Genomic DNA, 16954 nt, shown 5'->3' with positions numbered 1-16954 from the left:
GAGCAGGTCAGGTTGGTCTTTAAAATTTTGCGTGAAAATTCTTTGTTTGTCAAGGGCTCAAAGTGTCTCTTTGGTGTACAGAAGGTTCCCTTTTTGGGGTTCATTTTTTCCCCTTCTGCTGTGGAGATGGACCCAGTCAAGGTCCGAGCTATTCTTGATTGGACTCAGCCCTCGTCGGTTAAGAGTCTTCAGAAGTTCTTGGGTTTCGCTAACTTCTACCGTCGTTTTATCGCTAATTTTTCTAGCATTGTGAAACCGTTGACGGATATGACCAAGAAGGGCTCCGATGTAGCTAACTGGGCTCCTGCTGCCGTGGAGGCTTTCCAGGAGTTGAAGCGCCGGTTTACTTCGGCGCCTGTTTTGTGCCAGCCCGATGTCTCACTTCCCTTTCAGGTTGAGGTGGATGCTTCAGAGATTGGAGCAGGGGCCGTTTTGTCGCAGAGAGGCCCTGGTTGCTCTGTTATGAAACCTTGTGCCTTTTTCTCCAGGAAGTTTTCGCCTGCCGAGCGAAATTATGATGTGGGCAATCGGGAGTTGTTGGCCATGAAATGGGCATTTGAGGAGTGGCGTCATTGGCTCGAGGGTGCTAAGCATCGTGTGGTGGTCTTGACTGATCACAAAAATCTGATGTATCTCGAGTCTGCTAAACGCCTTAATCCGAGACAGGCCCGCTGGTCATTGTTTTTCTCCCGCTTTGATTTTGTTGTCTCGTATTTACCAGGTTCAAAGAATGTGAAGGCCGATGCTCTTTCTAGGAGCTTTGTGCCTGATGCTCCTGGAGTCGCTGATCCTGTTGGTATTCTTAAAGATGGAGTTATCTTGTCAGCTATTTCTCCGGATCTGCGACGTGTGTTGCAGAGATTTCAGGCTGATAGGCCTGAGTCTTGTCCACCTGACAGACTGTTTGTCCCGGATAAATGGACCAGCAGAGTCATTTCCGAGGTTCATTCCTCGGTGTTGGCAGGTCACCCGGGAATTTTTGGCACCAGAGATCTGGTGGCCAGGTCCTTTTGGTGGCCTTCCTTGTCAAGGGATGTGCGGTCATTTGTGCAGTCCTGTGGGACTTGTGCTCGAGCTAAGCCTTGCTGTTCTCGTGCCAGCGGTCTGCTCTTGCCCTTGCCTGTCCCGAAGAGACCTTGGACACATATCTCCATGGATTTCATTTCTGATCTTCCGCTATCTCAGGGCATGTCCGTTATCTGGGTGATATGTGATCGCTTCTCCAAGATGGTCCATTTGGTTCCTTTGCCTAAGCTGCCTTCCTCTTCCGATCTGGTTCCTGTGTTTTTCCAGAACGTGGTTCGTTTGCACGGCATCCCTGAGAATATTGTGTCAGACAGAGGATCCCAGTTCGTTTCTAGGTTCTGGCGATCCTTTTGTAGTAGGATGGGCATTGATTTGTCGTTTTCGTCTGCTTTCCATCCTCAGACTAATGGACAGACGGAGCGAACCAATCAGACTTTGGAGGCTTATTTGAGGTGTTTTGTCTCTGCTGATCAGGACGATTGGGTGACATTCTTGCCGTTGGCTGAGTTTGCCCTTAATAATCGGGCTAGTTCCGCCACCTTGGTTTCGCCTTTTTTCTGCAACTCTGGTTTCCATCCTCGCTTTTCTTCGGGTCATGTGGAGCCTTCTGACTGTCCTGGGGTGGATTCTGTGGTAGATAGGTTGCAGCGGATCTGGAATCATGTGGTGGACAACTTGAAGTTGTCACAGGAGAGGGCTCAGCGCTTTGCCAACCGCCGCCGCGGTGTGGGTCCCCGACTACGCGTTGGGGATTTGGTATGGCTTTCTTCCCGCTTTGTTCCTATGAAGGTCTCCTCTCCCAAATTTAAACCTCGTTTTATTGGGCCTTACAAGATATTGGAAATCCTTAATCCTGTATCTTTTCGTCTGGATCTTCCTGTGTCGTTTGCTATTCACAATGTATTTCATAGGTCCTTGTTGCGGCGGTACATTGTGCCTGTAGTTCCTTCTGCTGAGCCTCCTGCTCCGGTGTTGGTTGAGGGCGAGTTGGAGTACGTGGTGGAGAAGATCTTGGATTCTCGCCTCTCCAGGCGGAGGCTTCAGTACCTGGTCAAGTGGAAGGGCTATGGTCAGGAGGATAATTCCTGGGTGGTCGCCTCTGATGTTCATGCGGCCGATTTAGTTCGTGCCTTTCATGCCGCTCATCCTGATCGCCCTGGTGGTCGTGGTGAGGGTTCGGTGACCCCTCACTAAGGGGGGGGTACTGTTGTGAATTTGCTTTTTGCTCCCTCTAGTGGTTACTAGTTTTTTGACTCTGGTTTTTCTGTCATTCCTTTTATCCGCACCTGGGTCGTTAGTTAGGGGTGTTGCTATATAAGCTCCCTAGACCTTCAGTTCAATGCCTGGCAACGTAGTTATCAGAGCTAGTCTGCTGTGCTCTTGTCTACTGATCCTGGTTCCAGTTATATCAGCTAAGTCTGCCTTTTGCTTTTTGCTATTTGTTTTGGTTTTGTATTTTTGTCCAGCTTGTTCCAAATCTATATCCTGACCTTTGCTGGAAGCTCTAGGGGGCTGGTGTTCTCCCCCCGGACCGTTAGACGGTTCGGGGGTTCTTGAATTTCCAGTGTGGATTTTGATAGGGTTTTTGTTGACCATATAAGTTACCTTTCTTTATTCTGCTATCAGTAAGCGGGCCTCTCTGTGCTAAACCTGGTTCATTTCTGTGTTTGTCATTTCCTCTTACCTCACCGTTATTATTTGTGGGGGGCTTCTATCCAGCTTTGGGGTCCCCTTCTCTGGAGGCAAGAAAGGTCTTTTGTTTTCCTCTACTAGGGGTAGCTAGATTCTCCGGCTGGAGCGTGTCATCTAGAATCAACGTAGGAATGATCCCCGGCTACTTCTAGTGTTGGCGTTAGGAGTAGATATATGGTCAACCCAGTTGCCACTGCCCTATGAGCTGGATTTTTGTATTCTGCAGACTTCCACGTACCTCTGAGACCCTCGCCATTGGGGTCATAACAGCTTATATAGCAACGCCCCTGAACTAACGGCCCAGGTGAGGATATAGGAAAAGACAGAAGCTCCAGAGTCAAATCACTAATGACCACTAGAGGGAGCAAAAAGCAAAATCACAACAGAGGGCCACGGAGCTGCGCCTGCCCCATGTGTGGCAGCATCCTAAGGAAGGACATGAAAGAGAATTGTATTGTAGCGGGTGAGAAATGAAGAAGTCATAGCACAAGGAGAGGAATCCAGAGGGAGTTCTGCCCTGCAAAAGGCTGCCTCCTTCTGAGGTGCAGAATCCGGTAGCCGGAACACCGAGGGAGCAATCGTCTCCAAGCCTTGCTTCAGAGACCGGCAGGACAGTCAATTCCACGTTGGCTGCCCGACCATATACCCAGGAGGCACGGTGGCAACTTGTGGGGGCTGGGGCATCGTAGGGTCCCTGTAAAAAGCCTCAGGCCACCAGTCATACGGTTTTGTCCTATCCATACCATCTGGGGGACAGAGAGAAAGAGACATTCCATCTACAATAGTTGTGAGGACCTTACTGAGAAGCTCAGCAGGGAGGTACTACAACACACAGGCGCTAGAGGAAGGCTACTGATTTCCAACTGGATAAGGGGACTCTGGATTTGCCTTCAGACCGGCCGGACTCTGCCTGCCCTGTGATCTGGTGCCCTGGACTGTGGATGCTGAAGCCTTCAGTAAAGGTAAAGAGACTGCAACCTTGTGTCCTCGTCATTCACTGCGCCTTCCATCATCCACCATCCACCATCTACACCTCTGGGAAGCCCTGGGGATACACTTCACCTGTGGGAAGGTATACCATCTAGCTGCCATAACATCACCCCTGCGGACCCCTAAGCAGCGTCGGTCACCCTGACCGAATACCACAGGTGGCGTCACGAACATTATCCCATAAAAACTTTCCCTTTTACTGGACACCCCTCAAAGGGCCACGGACTGGGTCAGGCCACCGCGACATCCCAACTGAGAACCGAAGGACCCGGTACCGAGTACCCCATTGCCCTTACGTGGGGGCGCTCCATCCGTATCCCAGAATTCGAAGCGGCGGAAGTTCACTGGCCTCCATATTGGGACACCAGCCGCCACTGGGATCAGCCAAATGATTCACTGACCGCCGCCATCTTTGTACAGGAGGAGCACATAGCTCATGGGGTACCCAGGTCAAAGAAGAGAGCACAGACGGGAGAAGTCAGCACATGGGGAAAGAGAGAGTGGATAGGTGGGTGAGCACATGGGGGGAGATTCTCAATGCTGCAAAGCCAGCCCCCATCGTGACATTACCGCCCTCCCGATGCGATAGCATCAGGCCTCCATCTAGTTTGTAGTAAACATCAAGTCAGAAGGTGACAAAATTTCTTTTTATGTTTTGTGCTTAAAGCACCATGTTTCCATCATGATATACAACACTCTGAACTACACAGCGACATAAATTTATTGTAACTTTGTCCCAATTAAGGAGACGTAGGAAATGCAGAAATCCGACAACCCCTCAAAAAAACAACTGAATGCTGAGTGCTGGACTGAGTATTAATGGAATGATAGGGTATACCAGTGTGTGTGTTCCTATTCATAAGAACGATATACATAAGTCAGCCAAAATATCGGATGTGAAAAAAAATCTAATTAAAGTTGATAAACACTCTTTATTCTTTTATTAAGTAGCTCTCTCATTTAAATACATACAGGTATTATTTTTATATATACAATGGGCACGGAAAGTATTCATTCCCCTTTAAATTTGTCACTCTTTGTTTCATTGCAGCCATTTGGTAAATTCAAAAAAGTTCTTTTTTTTCTCATTAATGTATATAATGTACACTCTGCACCCCATCTTGACTGAAAAAAACTGAAATGTAGACATTTTTGCAAATTTAATAAAAAAGAAAAACTGAAAAGGCGTACATCTCTGCCTTGACGAGGGCAGAATAAAGCACTGCTTTATGCATGCTGTGACCCTTCCTGGCGCCTGCGCACTGCAGTACCTTGCTCTGCCCTCGTCAGGGCAGAGAAGCATTTCTGTGCAGGAGTGCGATGTCGGGGAGACTGGGTGGATGCCATAGTTATCCGAGCACACAAATCTCCAAGGGTGCCCAAACTTTTGCATTGGCCTTTTTCCTTTTGTAATTTTAAAAATGTAAAAAATAACATTTTTTTGTCTAAAATACAAAGAAAATGTGTCATCTTTAACTTTTGGCCTTTTAGAGATAATTTGACCTTCAACTTGATTAACTTGTCTGTCTATCTATCTATCTATCTATCTATCTATCTATCTATCTATCTCATTATTGTCTCTCCCAATCTATGATCATTTTTAATTTGCACTAATGATTGCTAGTTCCAAAATCAGAACCAAGGTAAGGTTCCTAAAATATATATTTTATCATATAAAATGTATTTTAAAGGGAATCTGTCAATAACCGGGACATATATGACCTATTTATATGGGCATACAGGTGATAGAAATGTTACACTAGTTATACCTGTATGCCTCATATTAATGGTCTTGATGCTGACAAATGTTGTATTCTGTCTTTATGTTAATGATTTCTTCCAGGCTCCGGGGCATACGGTTCCTGGAAGAAATCCCTGCCTCCTGCCTTCATTGTAATATTACCCCCCTCCCATCAGTGTCAGTTATGGCCCCGGAATCCTGCGCCTGCGCCCTGCACTCCTTCAGAAATACATACCTCACCCTCCCTTCTGTGGGTGCTGCATTCAGGGATCTTCTGCACAGGCACCGGCGAGTCACTGTGACCTCCGGCGTGTACGCAGATAATATGCTCTCCCCACTTCCTCTCTGCACAGTCATCACTAAGAACCATGTGTACATAGCGATGGCTATGCAGGGAGGAAGTGAGGAGAGCATCTTATCAGTGTGCACACCGGAGGTCACTGGAGCGGAAGTCACCAGTGCCTGCACAGAAGATCTCTGAATGCAATGCCCACAGAAGGAAGGATGAGGTACATATTTCCGAAATATTTCAGGGTGCAGGTGCAGGATTCCAGGGCCAGAACTGACGTGCATGGGAGGGGGGTAGTATTGTACTGAGGAGAGAAGGCAGGGATTTCTTCCAGACACCGCATGTCCCGGAGCCTGGAAGAAATCATTAGCATAAAGACAGATTATAAAATTTTTCAGCAACAAGACCATTAATATGAGGCATACAGGTAGGACTAGTGTAACATTTCTGTTACCTGTATGCCCATATTAATAGGTCATACACGTCCGGGGGGTGTCAGATTCCCTTTAATGTACTCATATGGGATAGCTGGCGCACTACTATAGTGAACAGAACAATAATCAGTGGGGGTGCAGAGATGATGGCTAATGTATGAAATCACATAAGCACAAGAAGAAGAGCCACCATGAATATCTGCACACCACCGGATTTAAAGTAGAAATGAAATAAGCTTTATTGAAAACATCATTAAAAACAATTAAAACCAATAATAACACCCTCTGTACATTTGTGCCTGTAACTCCTATGTACTGTACAAAAAAAACTCACATATGATAATGGAGCATGTACACATAATGTAGAAGACCCTCAATATGCTGCATTTAGTACATTGCATTTAATATTGACAGTCAACCTCTCAGCAATCCAATTGAAGCTGAACCCGACTCTAACAAGCAATGTAGTATAGCATCATGTGAGTACACAGAAACTTGTGAGGAAGACCAATTGCAATGCAACCCCTCACCATAATCTAGCCCCCAGCAAAATAACTGTAGATGAAGCAGAGCTAGTAGCACGAAAAGATGCCCCACATAAACATCAAAGGGGGAGGATACGATAAGAATTAACTCTATGTTTTAGGAAACCATGTCCTGCATAATTACCCTCCAAGTTGGTGTAATGGCTGCAGCAAAATGCTGTAAAGAATGTCACAAGAGCGTGCCAGCTGAAGGGGGCTGTGAGGCTGGGTCAGCACAGGACAATTGCGACCAGAGGGAGAGCCCAACGCATGTCGCTGTTCAAAGACAGCTTCGTCAGGGGAAGTGCTTCAAGTCTTAACAATACAGCTTATAAATACCTTATAATTTCACATGTCTTCTGCTCCAGTGTGCGGCTGGTAAGGAGCGGAAGCCAGAGAACCGGAAATGGCGTGCGGAAGAGGGGCAATGGAAGGAGTACTGAATGGAAAAGTGCGCATGCGCTGATAGGAAGGTCAAGACAGCGCAAATGGTTGTGAGGAGCAATGTAAAGAAAAGGTAAATATACCGAATGTGCAGATCCCGGGATTGGATCAGATGACAGTTCTGCAAAGCACAACTGTCAACGTATCCAGGGCACAGATAGGAAAATGTGGCTCAGAAAAACACAAGATTTGAGACCGAGTACGGGGCCATATTACGAGGAATAATAAACCAACCCCATAAGGTGAATAATGTGGCTGGGAAAGATATCCCAAAAAAAAAAGAATTATTTATGAGGTTGAGGCATATACAAAAGACAAAATAAACATGCAGATGATTAGTGATACACGACTGAAAATATAATAACAGTATTAATTCATGCAATAAATATATGGTGGAAACTGTAGGTACATGTATACACTGGTCTATACTAATACATCACAAAACCCATCCATATACATATGTATATATATATAAGAGTATAAGGCAAAAAAACATTTTATACAAGAGGAAGTAACAACAATATATATACACTAATAGGAATTGCAAAGGATTCATAATACAGGCACAATGCACATGCCTTAACACACTTCCAACATATGACACCAATGTCCATTTAAGGGATCCTCAGATGGAACGGAAGTCCGACCAGGAAAAGCTCCCATATTATATTACATAAAAATCCAGAATGTTTACTCCTCCCCAAAGTCTCAAAATGCAGGAATTGAAGATCTTCATCCAGTTGTACAACCACCGTCTTGAAGACTCATTGTCGGTCCATATGACATTCCAAAGAGAGGGAGATGACCCACTGATGCACATCTGAATACCAGAACAAGTCCCAAGAAAGCAGAGACCCATTATCCCAGAAAACCTGTAAAGAGGAGATCCTCATTAATTCCATGGGGTGCCATAGAGTGAAGCAGATAGATCCAACGGGATTCTATCTGTAGCAACTTCCTATGCAGTGTGCCACCCCTGTCAGAGATCCTTAAATGTTCCAGACCAATTACCCTTGTATTGGCGTGACTCCCAGCATGATGGATCAAGTAGTGTGCTGCCACCGTCGTTAGGGTCTTACCCTTTTGTCTGTCGACTGCTGCTGTGTTGATTGTCGAAAAATGTCCCTGAATCCTGCGGCGCAGTTCCTGCGAGGTCTGGCCTACATAGATACGAGGGCAAGTACAGACAATAGCGTAAATGACATTAGATGTTCTGCAGTTGATATATGATTTCAATCTATGAGTCGTCTGGTCAGTGGGGTTGATAAAAGAGTCACGCGTAGGGTGCATATATGCACACACCGTGCAATTTCCACATGGAAAGGAGCCTTTCAGGACAATACCCCGATTAAGTTTATACGTGGGCCTAGAATAATGGCTCCTCGTGAGTATGTCCCTAAAGTTAGGGGCCCTTTTAGCGGTCACTAAGGGTCGTGAACTGACTACACATGCTGTTTGTGTGTCAGTTGTCAAGATTCTCCAATGATTGTTCAGGATGTCTCTTACCTGGTTCCACTGAGTGTGGTATCCAGTAATGAAGCGTGGAAACTTGTCCGTCACTTTCTTTGTAGAAACAAGCAGGGTGTCCTGTGACAGTGTCCTTGCTCCCTCGTATGCTCGGGATATGCATTTCTTAGGATAACTTCTCATCCTGAACCTTTCCGTAAGATCATGGGCCTCCCTTCGGAAGTCTTCATTATCGGTACAATTCCGTCGTGCCCTGAGAAATTGTCCTCTCGGAATACCATCCCTCGTATGTTTTGGATGAAAACTGCGGTATTCCAACAGACTGTTAACCGCTGTAGGCTTACGATAGAGGCAGGTACATAATTTACCATCCTGACACTTAACCTCCAAGTCCAGAAATTGCACTGCAACAGAAGAAACCTGGTGAGTCAAAAAAATGTTAAACGGATTTGTGATTGAGGATGTCAAGAAATTCCTGACATTCTTCAATAGACCCTGACCAAATAAAGAAAATGTCGTCAATGAAACGCGACCACTGCCGTACCTTGTTGACAAAAAGATTAGAGACATAGACGACCGTGAGCTCCCACCACCCTAAAAAAAGATTCGCGAAGGCTGGGGCACACCGCGCCCCCATTGCCACGCCGGAAGTTTGAATATAAAAATTTCTGTCAAATAAGAAAAAATTGTGTCTCAAAACAAAGTTTAACAGATCGATAATGAAGGAGTCATGCATTCTGTCAGAATTCGTTTGCTGGTCAAGAAAGAACATGACAGCCCCAAGGCCATCATCGTGATTGATGTTCGAGTACAGGGATTCTACGTCACACGTGACCATCAACTCACCTGGTGATAAGGCCAACCCTTTGTGTGTACTGATGAAGTGAGAGGAGTCCCTGATGTATGAAGGCAGTTTCAACACAAATGGCTGTAAAAAGAAATCGATGTAAGTGCATGCCTTCTCACAGAGACTCCCAATACTCGATACAATCGGTCGGCCCGGGGGTTTGTTGAGGTTTTTGTGAACTTTGGGTAGCATATAGAACGTAGATGTAATTGGTTCCTCTACCCAAATGAAATCCCGTTCATTGACACTAATGACCCCTAGTTCCAAGGCTCTATCCAAGAGAGCTCTCAATTTGGTGGAAAATACCCCCGTAGGGTTGGAGGGGAGTTTACGATAGAATAGATGGTTATTGAGTTGTCTAGCCACCTCATCTAGGTACATATTATGGGGCCATAGGACAACGTTGCCCCCCTTGTCAGCCTCTCTAATCAAAAATTCTTTATTGGATCGTAATCCAGCTAGAGCCCGTTGCTCGTGTTTGGTTAAATTGGGCATAATGCCTGTCCTGGGGGGCAATGCTTCAATATCTTGTTTAGCCATTTCAAAGAAAATTTTGACCGCTGGTACAATAGACAGGGGTGGACACACAGTGGATTTGTTCTTATGGGGAAACATGGGCCTACCTGTGTTGGATTCACCTTCCTGCAGAAGCTCCATCAGGTCTTGAAAAACTCTGTGTTCAGTCTGATCAAGAGAAGAAACAATCCCTGACTGCTTGTGCAGAACCTGAAGGACAATTTTCCTACAGAACAAAAAAAGATCCTTGATCAGAGTGAAATTGTCAGCACGTTTCATTTCTACTTTAAATCCGGTGGTGTGCAGATATTCATGGAGATTCCCTTTAATGTTTGCATTATTTGAGCAGAGTACAATATTAGGAATATTCTCGAATCTTGGGTGGCTCTATGAAATGTTACCAAAAAGACTTGCCCTCTACAAAATAAAGTCCAAGTATTGCAGGAATATGACTTGTGTGGACAGTGATGTGCGCTCAGTACAGGCTGTTTGCTTTGTTGTGTTCGCTCCATCCTATCTGCAGGGAAAATACAGCCCCAGATCTCCCATCATAAATCCGAATGACCTCAAATTGGCTCACCTCTCACCCTCCAGCCATGGAGCATGACCTCTTGTTGTAACATTATTCTTTCAATATAATATTATTCCCTCCTGTAACCTTTGATTTCATTTACTGACTTCTCCTCTCTGACAAGCTTTTTACATCATAACCTAAGCATCTATCTTTCTGATGATGGTCTTATCAGCAAAAAAAGGAGACAATCAAATCTTATTGGAACAATTCATTCCTTTTCTGCTCATTGGCTTCTGCTCTTCTCCTCTCACCCTGCTAAATGGTGAATAGTGCACTTAAAAAATTCTCCATTGCCTACAAACTAATAGTGGAAAATATCTTTACTGTGATTCTTTGTTACAAATCTGGCTTTTTATGGCTGGCTCACAATACATATTTGAAAAAAACAACAGTCTTGTAGGAACATAATATTATTCTTATTGATCTATTAACATATGGTCAATACATACAAACAGAAAAAAATGAATATATAAAGGGTTCTTTTTATTACTGAATAGTAATATATTTATCACTTCTACATCACATTTGCATTTGAATTATCCAGAAGAGTATTGGGAGAATGTCATATGGTATGATGAAATCAAAGTAGAACTGTTTGGTAGAAACAAAACTCGTCGGGTTTGGAGGAGACAGAATGCTGAGTTGCATCCAAAGAACACCATACCTACTGTGAAGCATGGGGGTTTCAACATCATGCTTTGGGGCTGTTTCTCTGCAAAGGGACAAGAACGATTGATTCATGTACATGGAAGAATAAATGGGGCCATGTATCATGAGATTTTGAGTGCAAACCTCCTTCCATCAGCAAGGGCATTGAAGGTGAAACATGGATGGGTCTTTCAGCATGATAATGATCTCAAGCACACTGCCAGGGCAACAAAGGAGTGGCTTCCTTTGGACGGGGTTGAAAGTCTGTGTTACCCAGTGACAGGACCAAAACATTACTGCTCTAGAAGAGATCTGCATGGAGGAATGGGCCAACATACCACCCACAGTGTAAGTTCTCCCACTTAAAAAGATGAGAGAGGTCTGTAATTGACATCATAGGTAGACCACAACTATGAGATTCAAAATGAGAAAACAAATCCAGAAAATCACCTTGTCTGATTTTGCAAGATTTATTTTGCAAATTATAGTGGAAAATAAGTATTTGGTCATTAGCAAAAGTTCATCTCAATATTTTGTTATATATCCTTTGTTGGCAATGACAGAGGTCAAACGCGTTTTCTGTAAGTCATCACAAGGTTGGCACACACTGTTGGTGGTATGTTGGCCCATTCCTCCATGCAGATCTCCTCTAGAGAAGTGATGTTTTGGGCCTGTCACTGGGCAACACAGACTTTCAATTCCCTCCAAAGGTTTTCTATGGGGTTGAGATCTGGAGACTGGCTAGGCCACTCCAGGACCTTCATATGTTTCTTATGAAGCCACTCCTTCGTTGCCCTGGCGGTGTGCTTAGTATCATTATCATGCTGAAAAGACCCTTCCATGTTTTATCTTCAATGCCCTTGCTGATGGAAGGAGGTTTGCACTCAAAATCTCATGATACATGGCCCCATTCATTCTTTCATGTACATGGATCAGTCGGCCTGATCCCTTTGCAGAGAAACAGCTCCGAAGCATGATGTTGCCACTTCCATGGTTCACTGTAGGTATGGTGTTCTATGGATGCAACTCAGCATTCTGTCTCCTCCAAACACAATGAGTTTTATTTCTACCAAACAGTTCTACTTTGGATTCATCAGACCATATGACATTCTCCCAATACTCTTCTGGATAATCCAAATGCTCTCTAACAAACTTCAGACGGGCCCGGACATGTACTGGCTTAAGCAGGGAGCCATGTCTGGCACTGCAGGATCTGAGTCCCTGTCGGCGTAGTGTGTTAATGATGGTAGCCTTTGTTACAGTGGTCCCAGCTCTATGCAGGTCATTCCCTAGGTCCCCCAGTGTGGTTCTGGAATTTTTGCTCACCGTTCTTGTGATCATTTTGACCCCACGAGATTAGATCTTGTGTGGAGCCCCAGATCGAGGGAAATTTTCAGTGGTCTTGTATGTCTTCTATTTTCTTAGCATTGCTCCCACAGTTGATTTAATCACACCAAGCTGCTTGCCTATTGCAGATTCAGTCTTCCCAGCCTGGTGCAGGGCTACAATTTTGTTTCTGGTGTCCTTCGGCAGCTCTTTGATCTTCAACATAATGTAGTTTGCTGTGTGACTGTTTGAGGTTGTGAATTCAAATTTCAAAAAACTGACCGTCACATCCAAACATAGATCAAGTGTGAACAGGTGCTGAACCTAGAGTCACCAACTCGGTCAGTTTTTTGAAATTTGTATTCACTAGCCTTCTGACCGAGCACTCAGCCTCTTAGCCACAGGTGTTTTAATCGCAGCAGGTCCATTACCCCTCCACAGAAAGAGAGAGAAATTTAGTCTAAGAAGAGGTTTCACAGGTACCCATTCAGATGAAGACGTTTATTCTCAGCGAGGAAAGGAAAGTGTAGGACCTGGTATACGAGAGATGCCCTAATGTGGCTACCAGGTACACATAAATGGGCCAATTTATGCGCTAAACGCTCTCATTTTTTCATATTTCTAGTGCAGTAATGCAGTTCAACTTTCATGTTTCATGTTTGCATGTTTTAGCGCTACATTGTGCTGCCTTATTTATTTGACTGTTTGAGGTTGTGGACAGGTGTCTTCTTTACTGATAACAAGTTCAAACAGGTGCCATTACTACAGGTAATGAGTGGAGGACAGAGGAGCCTCTTAAAGAAGAAGTTACAGGTCTGTGAGAGCCAGAAATCTTGCATGTGTTTAGGTGACCAAATACTTATTTTCCACCATAACTTGCAGAATAAATCTTGCCAAATCAGACAAGGTGATTTTCTGGATTTGCTTTGTCATTTTGACTCTCATAATTGTGGCCTACCCATGATGTCAATTACAGGCCTCTCTCATCTTTTTAAGTGGGAGAACTTGCAAAATTACTGTCCGATTAAATACTTTTTTCCCCACTGTATATTATTGCTTAATTCTTAGAGTGTGTTTCCAATGCCTTAGATGTTCTTCTCCAAATTAACAGCTTGATTCTCTATAAAACAGAGCAGCAAAAACAAATTGATTATACTCTAACGCATTTTTATTCTAAAATGCAATTATCAGACTCACAAAGGAGCATAGTATAGTTAAAATGTTTGTTTCATCTTCTTTCTTCAGTAGCTCACTGCTCCCCTGCCTCTTGGCTTCCTGTTTGCAGCAAAGCTGTCCATTCCCGAAGATTGAAAGTTTGGACCAGCAACATCGTTGGTTCCCATGCTGCTAGCAGTGTCAGTGTTGCATCTGCTGCATGGAACTGAAACTTTCCGGATCCAGTTATCGAGCCATCTTCATGGCAGTGAAAGCAGGCTCTAAAATATTGAGCCTGTAAGCAGAGGCCCTCTTTCCTAGTCAACCAGCCACTTTGAGAATGCAATGAGGACAGTAACCTTGACTATGAGCTGTACACAATAGAATTTTAAATCCCTCGCTGTCCTTGAAAATGGAGTGGATTTGTAACAAAAAAGTAAATTGCAAAGTTGCTTATTTTAAAAGCACTTTGAAATTTTCCTCTTAAATAAAGATGGGACATCCCCTTGAGAACTGGCTATAGCAGATATGATTTTGTAAAGGTTGAATCCTTTTTATTTTTTTTTTGTCCTAGGTCTATGCAGCAATAGAGTTAAATTATACACTTCTAACAGCCTAGAACCACCACTAGGGGGAGCTCACTACATACAGATGTATACACCTCCCATTAAAAGGAACCTGTCAAGAGATTTGTGATGCCATGAAATCACAGGAAGCATTAATCAAAGTCTGACTGCACCATTTCAGCCAGATATATTATTCTCTGAAACAGCAGTGCGTATTTAGCGAACCGGCTGGGAACATAACCAGAGACCAGACTAGACCAGTTCTGTCACCAGCTGGCTCTTCGCAAACTCCACTGCAAGTGATTTCCAGGTCTTTCCCTATTTACACCCAAGGGAAAGACCTTTCAATCACCTGCAGCGATGCTGGTCTCTTGTTATGATCCCAAGCTGGATATTCAACATGTATTTTCCCTGAAATGCTAATATACCAGGCTGTATTTGTGCAGTCAGACTACGACTCTAGCTGCCCATGGTTTCGGCAGCATGAATCGCCTGATAGGTTCCCTTTAAATGACCTACTAGGGAGATAAATCTGTGGGTAAAAAGATTCTGCTAGTGATACCAGTAAGCACAAACTGCCTTTTGCTGTGTTCTCAGCTCTTTTGAGTTCTCAATTATGGACTAATGTTGTTGCTCAGCTCTATGACATTATACTTGTCCACTTTTCCACTCACTTGATAAATATATGGGTTGTATGAAATCATTAAAAGGGTTGTCCAGGACTTTTTTTTGTTTACTGTGCCTAAAAACTAACAGAGAGGTAGTTGCTAACAGAGGCAACTACTGCCTGTTGTACAAAGCACCGGCACAGAGCTTTCATTGACCGCTCCTGCTGGCAATTCTACTGCTCCACATCAACAGAGCAGCTCTTCTTCTTTAAGGCTGCTCTGTGGACAGGGTGTGACTGCTGGCGTCATGCTGATTGACTGCTGGCTTCCTGCAATTAAGCAGGGGCTGTCAGTCAGCATGACGTTGGCAGTCACGCCCCATCACTAGAGCAGAGCAGAAGAGAAGTCTGTTTACGCAGCATCAGCAGAAGCCACTAAATCGCCGGCGGGAGCGATATGTAACCACTCCGTGCCGGCAGAGATCGATGCCAGAAACAATAGGCAGGTAGTTAGCAACCACCTGCTTGTAAGTTCATAGGCACATTGTAAAAAAAATATTGTACTGGACAACCCCTAAAATGAAAATAAAATAGACACATTTTGCACTGAGTAAGAGATATCTTCTCCTTCATGCTCTCACTATTATCTAATTGGGAAATATTACGGTACAGCTGGGTCATTTTCACAGGAGGTTTATGGACAATGGACATTTTTAATACCCGGATATATAATAGTGATATGATTTCTTTATTAGAACAGTTCAGGGGAAAATACTGCTGCCTGTATACTTTATTGAGGCCTTTCAAGATGATGTCCATGACCTTAACAAGTCCCAAGAGTAAGAGGCTGAGGCCCCAGGCTGGGATTAAAAAATAGTGAAGACAGGTCCTAAGGAAACAAGGGCATATACTTATATGTTACCACTTTTTCTATGAAATGCAATACTCAGCAATTCTACATTTTTCAGTGTACCCACAACTTGCCAGATTTGTCGGTATAAAGTATATTTCTATGGAAAACATCCAAACATTGTAAAAGAACCTTGCGCTTTCCAAAATATTCAATAGCTGTTTCATATTCCTTGGTGGTGACTAGGGGGGTATGGAAAAGACATTTTTTATGCTGGAGCAGGCAGTGATTGGGGCCATGAATTTCTACTAGAATGCAGCCATTGGTGGTAATGTACAGCTTACAGAGCTGCAGGGAATTTCTGAACGAAGCAATTAGACTCTTCAGGATGTGCATTATTGAGCAATTGCTACACACTTCTGGGGCCCTGCAAAGCACACGGCTGAAGGCCAAGTTATAATTCCCAACAAGTGCTCTAAAGGCTCTAATAATTTACACTCTGGTGACTAAACTGAAAAAAATTGTTCTGGCTGTAAAATGACACACAATGTACGATTATAGAAAGAACATTGCAAGAAAACTCCTTCCAAGTTTCCTTTTTGCAAACGAGTAATTGGATATTTTGAAAGCTCGTCTCACTCTGAAATGTGGCTCATTACAATTTACAAGCTCTGGTTTTCTATGCGCAGTATTAGCTAGCAAACTAATATCCTAAGAATATTCTCTGTTAGCATCTTACCCATGATATGGGTGTACTAAAATTCTTCTAGGTAGCATATCCTCTTTTTTCTTCATTTATTGAGCCTAAACTCAGCCATATGCGCTAGACATATACCACTGTATTCTTCCATACTCATTGCACAAATCCGGCTTCACAGCTTGGTAGAACAAAAATCCAAAATTGAATTTATCCTCAGATAAAATCTTGGCAATGTGCGAAGGATAGAGATAGAAATAAAAAAAAAATTGAACCAACGCGTTTCGATCTTATGAGTCCTTAGTTCGAAACGCGTTGGTTGAATCTATGGGGTTTTATCTGTATCTTATGTCCTTCGTGAAGATTTTATGTGTGGATAAATAAAATTTTAGATTTTACTTCTACCAAGTTGTGAAGCCGGATTTGTAGAAATGCTGAATCCTTTTCAACATGCTTGTTCAGAGTCTGGTGCTCCAGGCAGCCACATGCAGTATACATAGATTTCAGTGTGAGGCGGTGGATCTCTGTGGACTGTATTCCTATACAGCTGTACACATCTGA

General features: G+C 43.8%; 1 protein-coding gene across 1 annotated transcript in view; it reads right to left on the bottom strand.

Annotated features, from left to right (window-relative positions):
- The window catches only part of LOC143781788 (protein NYNRIN-like), a 1337202-nt gene that overhangs the window by 32809 nt on the left and 1287439 nt on the right, over positions 1–16954 (bottom strand). The gene's annotated exons all lie outside the window — the stretch shown is intronic.

The sequence above is a fragment of the Ranitomeya variabilis genome, chromosome 6, assembly GCF_051348905.1.
Source record: "Ranitomeya variabilis isolate aRanVar5 chromosome 6, aRanVar5.hap1, whole genome shotgun sequence".
Classification (NCBI taxonomy): domain Eukaryota; kingdom Metazoa; phylum Chordata; class Amphibia; order Anura; family Dendrobatidae; genus Ranitomeya; species Ranitomeya variabilis.
The sequence above is the reverse complement of the archived record's forward strand: the minus strand, read 5'-3'. Positions and strand labels throughout refer to the sequence as shown.